Below are 9,275 nucleotides of genomic sequence, written 5' to 3' on the forward strand. Positions count from 1 at the left end.
TACCGATGTCCATATCCATGAAGGACACATGCTCAAATATCGACTACTTGAGGAACTTCATATCGTCCTCTGAAGAAGCAGAAGGACAACTAGTTGAAGCAGGGCGAGATGTTTTGACTTGCCCCCAGGAAGTGAACAAGTCTTGAATGGAACGCACAATTTTATCAACATCTTGCAAAGAAAATCGCCAATATTGAAGGTTTCCACTACACTAAACAAAGTGGAGGTAAAGGTGAAGAAAAGATTACCTCATCAGCAATCTTGGAAGATGGCATATCCCCAGCCAAATTTGACACCTGTTGCTCAACCATTCATGAGGACTTCCCCTTGTCTAAACGAGAAGACCTTGCCGCAACGGGCAGACTCATGGGAACATCTGCAGAACTCAAAAGGCAACAAATCAACACCAATAGCACAAGCAAAGGTAAAGTATCAAAAAACGAATTACCTTCTACTTCGACGTTTAGGGGGTCAACGCCCTGGGAAGAACGTGGCTCGTCCATTGGTTGTGATGAAGATCTGGGACTGAAGATTTCTTTTTAAGCGTAGTCCCTTCATCAGCTGGTTTGGACGAAGCAGCCCCAGTAGAGGATGATGGAGCAGGAGCTGCCAACACCAAAGCCTTCAAGGGAGAGGTTGAACTTTTCTGAAAAGTCCAAATAAACTATCAGCACATGGAAACGTCTCAAGTATGGAAATGTATGCTTATGAGTAAACCAATTTAATTACCTTCCTTCTGACGATGAGAGGGGTATCATCATCATCATCAGCATCAGCATCATCCTCCAAAATGGGAGACACTGAGGCTGGCCGTTTGCAGCTTAGGGTACTTTTAGCTGCAGTGGGCTTGGCAGGAAGAGAAGTCAATGGACGGGCAGATTGTTTAGCACGAGCAGAGGAAGAAGGACTCCTAATGGACACGGGAGTGACCAAAACAGGAGAGGTAGAAGAAATGTTTGACTGGTCTAGTGAATGGAAAGCACGATTGGTATCAGTCGCAAACAAACTGCGCTTCACTGACGGCCAGAGTCGTTCAAAAGGGGGATGGATGACACGACTATGATTGAAGGGGGCTAATGAAAAGTTGCTCGTCAAAAGAAGATTGCAAGTATTTATAGCCTCTGCCTCCGCCTTATTAATGGTGTGGAAGCGGTCTATCAAATTCTTTAAATAGCAAGGGGGAACGGGCCAAGTTTGGCCAAAACCAAGTTTGCGAGCAAAAAATTGGGGAGCATATATTTCTACCCCAGCCTTGGCATTGGTCCCAGTCAAAATATCATGAAACAACTCCCTCCCGGTCAAAAACTGAATCCAAACAAACAAGGAAGTGTTCGCACTATCCAGAGTGGATGGAGGTTGTACATAATCTGGGGTCAAAAAGGGAGGAAAAGGAAAGAAGGAAAGGATTGAATCCAAAGTATAAAAGAATGAAAAAATGTCCCTTCTGGACATATTTATAGGAGTCAGGGGCTCAATGGCTAGCCCGTAGCAGCTAGCAGAAGGACTGGAAAAAGATGGAGCACCAAGCGATGGAAAATAAACTCTCAACCACATTTGAGCGAACCAAAGAGGCCCACTGCCAGTGGGAGATGCACCATTCTTCAATTGGAATTGAACAGAAGTCATACCTCTATAGAGGGCAGCTAAAAAGAAAGAACATAAATTCAGAGGCCTACCACGCGTCAATTCGTGCGCTATGAGTAAATAGTTCAGGGAGGGCTTTATGCTTGGCACACACAAAATGTATTTACAAAGCCAAATCAGAAGAAAGGCCACTCGCTCAGTATGGGAAGACTCAGTGCTCGAGTGTTTATGAAGGGTTTGTAGGCTTGAATAAGACTCGATGAGGCCTTTACCAAATTTTGGGACGACACCAGAAATCAAAATACCAGGGAAAATGGTATCGCCCAAAGGTGGCAGATTTACTAGGGCCCCAACATCCCTTAAGGTAATGGACATGGGACCAAGAGGAAAAAACAAAAGTATTATACTCAGAAGACCAAAAACTTAAAGTGATTGGAAAAAGTACTGGGTCAAAAATAGGGGGTTGAAGAGAGATTTCTGACAAATCAGAAATCCTAGCATTATCAAAAATTGCCTTAGTAGGACCATGGTCCACAAGGCGAGCATGCTATCTATGAAAAACGACATCAGATTTAGGCCAAGTGCGAATACCTCTTTCGCGAAGTGGCCCCAGCGGCAAAAAATTTAGAAACGGAGGGCCCTGAGAGTACAAGGGAATAGCTGACCGACCGCCACTTGTTCGATGGCCTCGGCATTGTTGAATGAAGGACCTAGATAGAACTTATTGAGTTCGACATTGGCCGGTGCAAGAAAGTTCGGAGTTACATATGGCCGAGTAAGGAGTTTCTGAAAGTCTTCGAAACTGAAGGAGTCACTAGACTGAGATTGTGAAGCAGCCATTAGGGATGAAATAGAGTTTTGTAGAGTTACGTAGCAGAGAAGCAAGGAGATGAATAGTAATATTACGAGAGAGACGCAAAAAAATGAGGCGTGATTTAGTGGTGCAATGAAATAGCGTATTTGGGGGTTATAAGGGTTTGCAAACGTAGCACCTTTTCAGGCTATGAAAGAAAACAATGATTGAAATTCTTGGGAATTTCGAATGTTGCTGGAAAACACAAAGTGAATATGGCAAAAATTAATAATTGGTATTAATTTTGCCATATTGAGGGGTAATTGTTGACACACAAAAAGTTCAGCTCAAGTCGAATAGCCCAAGGAATGAAGCCCAACTGAAAGATCCCCAAAAAATCAAATAGCCCAAAGAACGAATCAATCAGGCAATACAGGATAAAGACCCAAATAGGAAAGCCCATGAACGCGGTAATACCATCGCCCAAGGTTGCAAGTCGTCCAAGATTTGAGCGAATGAATTGCCATGCAGTCGCCCAGAGCTGTGACCCTGCTCTCGTCCAAACATTCGAGTCGCCCAACATCTTAGCAAACGTAAGATGTTATGGTGCAGTTAATAAAGCAGTTATTGGGTAGTCCTACCACGTCCCACGATTCAAGGAATTCAATTGAAGACGGTTGAACGACAAAAGTAATGGTAGCAGCTAAAGAAGGCAGTTTCATGACAAGTTGGTTACTACAAGGAAAGTGGGCAGTTATAGAGCGATCAAGTAGTTTTTAAGCGGTTGATCACAAAGAGATCATCCAGGGAGTATAAAAGGAAGAAAAGATATAGAGCAAAAGACCCCCGAATCAAATACCCTCAAACAGAGAATATGTAACTTTCAACTTCTTAGTTTAGATTTAAACACTTCTTTTACAGTAACTCGTGTACTTGCGCCCCTTGGAGGCATTCTGTTTTTACTTTCCAATTGTAAAGTCATCGCCAATAAAAACACCCATTTTTGGGACTTTTTCTCAAAAGGTTTGTCCCTTATACAATCGTCTGATTCTTTTTAATTGTTAGCGACTAACCCGCGCAAAACAGAAGGGTTCTGAAATAAGAGTGGGAGAGAGAGATGAGGCTTTATAATGAACAACGTGGGATAAGGTTGAAGTTTGGGGTTTTCAGTAACAATGTAAATAATACAGTTTTTATGAAGTTTAATTTTTATTTAGGACATTAATCTAATCTTTTCAATTTTCAAAGTGTTGGGCCTAATTTTCCTTTTTGAAATTTCTCAAAGAACTCGTAGAATTCAAATTTTCGCCTCAATGGATTTGTGTGAATATGGTGGGATTGATCATCAAAGATTAGAAGGTAACTTTCCAAAGGAAATTTCAAGTTTTATTAGAACCTTTGAAAGATAGTTTGAAACATTTTTGTTTTGACAATTAACACATATAGGAGGTTAGTTACCCAATAGGACACATCAATAACTTTTTTTCTACTTTAACAAAGTAATTAACTTTGATTGGGAATGCCTAAGTCGTCGAAGCCAAATAGTTCAAATCGAAACGCATTTCCTTAATATGCTTAAAGTTTGATGAAAGATGCCATCCAAGGCATATAGTTAAACCTTCGTGTGCCCCTTGCGGTCATCCTTTGGTTTTGGTCTTGAACAACAAACCCACAAGACGTGAACTCAAAAGAATAACAATTATCTGAAGTAAATTTTCCTATGGGCTAAGTTCTTTTTCAAACCTAGGACCACGAGAACATTGTTCAGTTCAATCCTTGCTTCCTTCGTCACAACATGTTTTATATAGTCAAGGTTTAGCAATAAAAAAGTATTATGGTTTGCATTTTCTCTCACTCCATACCTCACACAATATTCATCTTTTAAATGAATGGTTGGATCGACATGCCATGCAATACTGGCGGTCCGAGGACAAGTTCATTTCTCATATTTTGAAGGTAATCCGGGCCTTATTCGAGTCATAAATTTAAATAGGCCTATTCAAACCTGCAACGAGCCTAGTAGGTAGGTCGGCTGGTCGTTCTGCTCTAACTGCCCATTTTGACTCCTTTGTAAACAAGTTGGGAATGGGGCAAAATGTAAAAAGTCAAGAAGTGGATCTCTTGGATCCAGCTATTCGAACGTTTGAAAGAGGGTGGCTTAGGCTTGCACAACTTTGAGGAGGTACAAAGGTCCATATCATATGAAATTGTGTCATGCTTTGTATACAATACTTGTACACACCAAGCATGACAGCCACCTCACGTGAGGGGGGCCCATGCTGGAAGCTTGTACAGCACTATAGTAGAATAACCCCATGAAATTCGCTTGGCATTTAATGTTGATGGATAATTTGCAGACCAATTTATTTAAGGAGAAATATATGAAGCAAGGTCACCTAGAGTTGTTTGAAGATCGAGAGAGGGGTTCCCGTTTCTGAATGTCAATAATTAAGGATTCCCTTCGGGTTGAAGATGGATCGTTGGCTATTGACAGGTCCTATTTAAGTGCATATGTATCTAGCATCGAGAACAAAAGGCTACAACTGAGAGACTGTTGGGCGATGAATGGCTGGGACTATAACTCCCTAGTAACCAAAGTGGCAGAAACCAAGTTAGATGAAATTATCCAAATCATAGCGACTAACAAGAACGGTCAGCTATTTTCATTTTAGAACCTATCAAAGAACGAATTTTTTCCACAAGTAGTGCTTTGGACATCTTAAGGTTGAGGAGTTGACAATTTTGTGGATGGATTGGGATGGCACAAGGCGCTGCATAAGAAGGTGATAGTGTGGGTATGGAAAGCCCTGTTTGGTGGATTTCTTGTGGATAGTCGCATACAAACAATAGGGATCAAACGTGTTGGTTGCTTATAGAATATTATCCAATATCGACCCTGCTTTGTAGGGATTAAAATCTAAATTTTAATCTAAATCAAAATTAATAATTAATTTTAATTACGTATTTTATGAAACCCATAATTTTCATCAACTTTTATCAATATTCACGAAAAAATTTAGTTTAAGCCACCAAAAGAGGGTTGATATCCATCCATGCATTAATGCATGAATCGACCATGCTATATGTACATCACAACTTATAGATTTATTTATCAATAGATAATGTGACGAGATTTGATTCATCAACCAAAAAAAGGCACCACACTATTTTTGACAACTCATCAATTTATAAAAGATTATGTAAATAGTAATGTACAACAAACATTTTCCTTAATGAAATATGAACCCTCTATATATGTTGGCTTTCTTGTGTCCGTCGAATAAGATGTATATAGGAGTTTGATGGTTCTATTGCAATGCTTGCTCATCATTTAATAAAACACCACTTTAATAAGTAATCTCAATAACATGTTTCTAAAACGTTGTAAAGAAAAAAAAATCATTTTAGTAAAATTGGCTTTCTTAATTTCAAATTATTTTTTAGTTAATCTAATTAAGTCCTTGTTTGATTTTGCTAAAAAAAAAAAAAAAAAACATATTTTTACTAAATTTTAATAGAAGTCAATGAAATGTATGATTGAAAAGTAGATAAAAATTGTAAATCCCATAAAATGTATTATTAGAATTAATTATTGACCTTAACTTACATTTTTATTCACTTTTTTAACTAAATCAAACTGGAAGTAAATATTATTTATTGCCTGTCTCTTGCTTAAACAACTAGACAATCCAAATCCCCAAATTTATTTGGAAAAAGCCGTATGTGCACAAAATCTTTACAAGTGCTGCTAATTCAAACTGTTTTTCCCCCCAACTTTCAATGAAATTTCACCAAGTGCTATCTGTGAACTAATTCTATGAACCAATTCTGTAAGTACAGCAATGTCCAATTCATATAGACTGATAGACATAGGAAGCATAGAACTTTGTGCTAGTAATGGTTTATAATAGATCGTCCAATCCTTACTATCGATGTATGTATTAGAATAGTAATGTTTAAAGGTGTAAAAATAGTAAGAGTCCACATATGTGAAGGGAATTTGACAAGTTCGGATTCTTGGTAAGCGAACTCGAGAATTGTTGAACATTAGGTCCCTTCAAAGGTGAGCAGTTAGATTGGAAATCGATCATTTTGACATTTTAGTAGACTTTCATCATTGATAAGGATCTGAAGGGTGCTTCTGATGACGAATTTGAAGGATAGTGTATTTGGAAGAAAATTATAGAATATATGCAAGGGCTGAAATCGAAAGAGATGTCATATAAAACAAGATCCACAATTCAATTTGAGCCAAATACCCATTTGAAAATAAGAAGTTGAGCTCTAAAATCAGGTTTAAAAAATATTGTTGTGCTTTTAAAAGTATTATTTTAGTTGTGTTGAAAAATGAATCAGATTTGCATATAATTAGATAAGTATTTGTTATAATTTTATTTCAAAATTTGTGTATATTTTAAAAATCAGGATTTGAACTTTTGGTATATAAAAGTGATTAATTTCTATTCACGTGTGCAATTACTAAAACAATGGTAATCATGTCTTTTGTATTATTGTCATTAATGTCATTCCATTTTGTCACCTGCACTTATCTTTTGCAATCCCAGAAATTTCGTGTAGTAATTTGGATTATTGATCTACCACACCCTAAATGGCTTTCTCATATTGGGGGCGTACCGGTGATGCTCGATCACGGTGCCTAATGGCAAGCATCGATCGTCGAGTGACTAAACCAACTCCTACGATGAATTCACGTACTGATGAATGCCAACCATCCTGATTGGCTCCTTTGCAAATCTAGGAGTTAGTATAATAGGCGAGCACAATGACTATTGCTTCCTCGGAGATTCGTCATGCATAAACTCGTTAAGGTGATTGTTAGCTCCGATGAAGAAATCAATGCCTTTTTTTTTCTTTTTCCTTCTCACAAATATTTTCTACGACAGTGATTCACTTCAATTATTTTAAATAAAAAATAATAATAATAACTTCTATTAGTATCTCAAAATTTATCTAAAAACAAAATTATGGTCCATAGTCTAGAATGAATTAGTCTATAAACTATTATTTAAATTGTCGATAATAAGAAAAGCTAAAAGAGCTTCTCATAATTTACAGTAAGACGATATAAATTCTTCTATAAAAAATTATCAAATATCTAAAATAACCTCTATTGACAATCAGAGTGTTGAACTCTAAAATTAATCTCAAACTCGGCTTCAATCCCAAATGGAGCCTTAGCTATAATAAAGGACAGTTGTGCATATTTATTGTGAAAAATTACAGTGATGTCTTACAATTATTTATGTGTCTATTCTTCAGGCACATAACACAAAGCTATCATTGAAAGGTATGGACCTTTTGTGCTAATTATGCCCAAAAAATGAAAGGTAAGGACGTTTTGCACAATAATATTAAAAGTTAAGGACTTTTGGTACTAATTATCCTTTGATTTAACGGAGCATTTTAACGGGGAGTTGACAGAAGGACGTTTTGCGCAAAAAAAAAGGTAAAAGTGAGGGTATAATTCGCCAAAAAAACGAAAGGTATGAACGTTTTCTACAAAAATATCGAAAGATAGGGAGATTTTGTGCTAATTACCCTATGAGACAAAACAAAAGTATCCGACGATTATATTTAAGGAGGCACAAGTGTCACCCTAGCATGTGCTTCTAATTAATTGATTTGTATTTTACTTAAATGAAATTGAATAGTGGACCGGTTTTTGGACTGCACCACTTCGATTTCTGTTCAAACCTGGCCACCGAACAGGGACTAGCTCGTCGGTCCATTTTTTACAAACCTATTCTTCCTTCATAAATTACAGAAGCACGTTATAGAATATTGATTGCACCATCTCACTAATTTACATTCTTTTGGTTCCTATTATAATGAGGCAAAACTCTTAATTGTTACAACGAAGCCAAAAGGTTACATTTGATTATTTTAGTAGATAGAAAAGATCGTTAATATTGCGGAGTTATATCCAGATTTGTCTATGATAGATATCGATATTAAATTCTCTAGAATATTCCAAACATCTTTTCATTATTATTATTATTATTTTAATTCGGAGCCATCCAAATTATTTATCTCCTTAAATAGATCAACATGAAATTTATGGGATTGACTTCAACTTGAATACAACTATTATGTAGAATACATAATTTTGACCGAATATAAAACTTTATGACCTGTAATTTTCCAAACTACCTTCCTAATTTCTGCCATTATACAAGTTCTGAAACATTGGTCTCTCTCTCAAAATTAAACTAATTCTGTATTTCTAAAAAAATAATAATAATGCAAACTCGTTACTATGCCACACGAGACAGTTGTTAGAATAACATTAATTTTGTATTTCTAATAATTAAACCTTCCTTGACAATAAATTGGTGGTTTGTAATGGTGAGTTAGCATGTCACGTATACGATCTTTGTTAAATATATTGTGTCAGCACCGTGGGTGGCTAATGAGCAAATGTTATTCAATGGACGATCATCGTCCTTACCCAAATAACGTATATATGGGATTAAAAATCAGATTTTTAGTTGATTTTGATAAAAGTTGATAAAATGTGAATTTAAAATGCTATGAATCTCTTGAAATATGTAATTAAAATTAATTATTGACTTTGACTTAATTTTCAATTACTACCGAGCATAGGATAAGTGTTGGTATTGAACGTTATTTATTTTTAGTTTTATTTTTATTTTTTGAGTTATTAGAATGTCATTGAACTTGGTCAGTGAAATATTAGCAATTCTGCTACTGCCTCTTATGTAATGTCAAATTGAAATGGGCGTACGGTTGTGATTCACCGCGTGGCGAATCTCACGGTAGATTTGGTGTTTTCGAACTTAGCGCTAAGCCATCAATATTGGCGGGTTCGCCCGGGAATTTAACTCCCGCCATGTTTGTTTAGTGAATGGTATATATG

The sequence above is a fragment of the Olea europaea genome, chromosome 19 (genome assembly GCF_002742605.1).
Source record: "Olea europaea var. sylvestris chromosome 19, O_europaea_v1, whole genome shotgun sequence".
Classification (NCBI taxonomy): Eukaryota; Viridiplantae; Streptophyta; class Magnoliopsida; order Lamiales; family Oleaceae; genus Olea; species Olea europaea.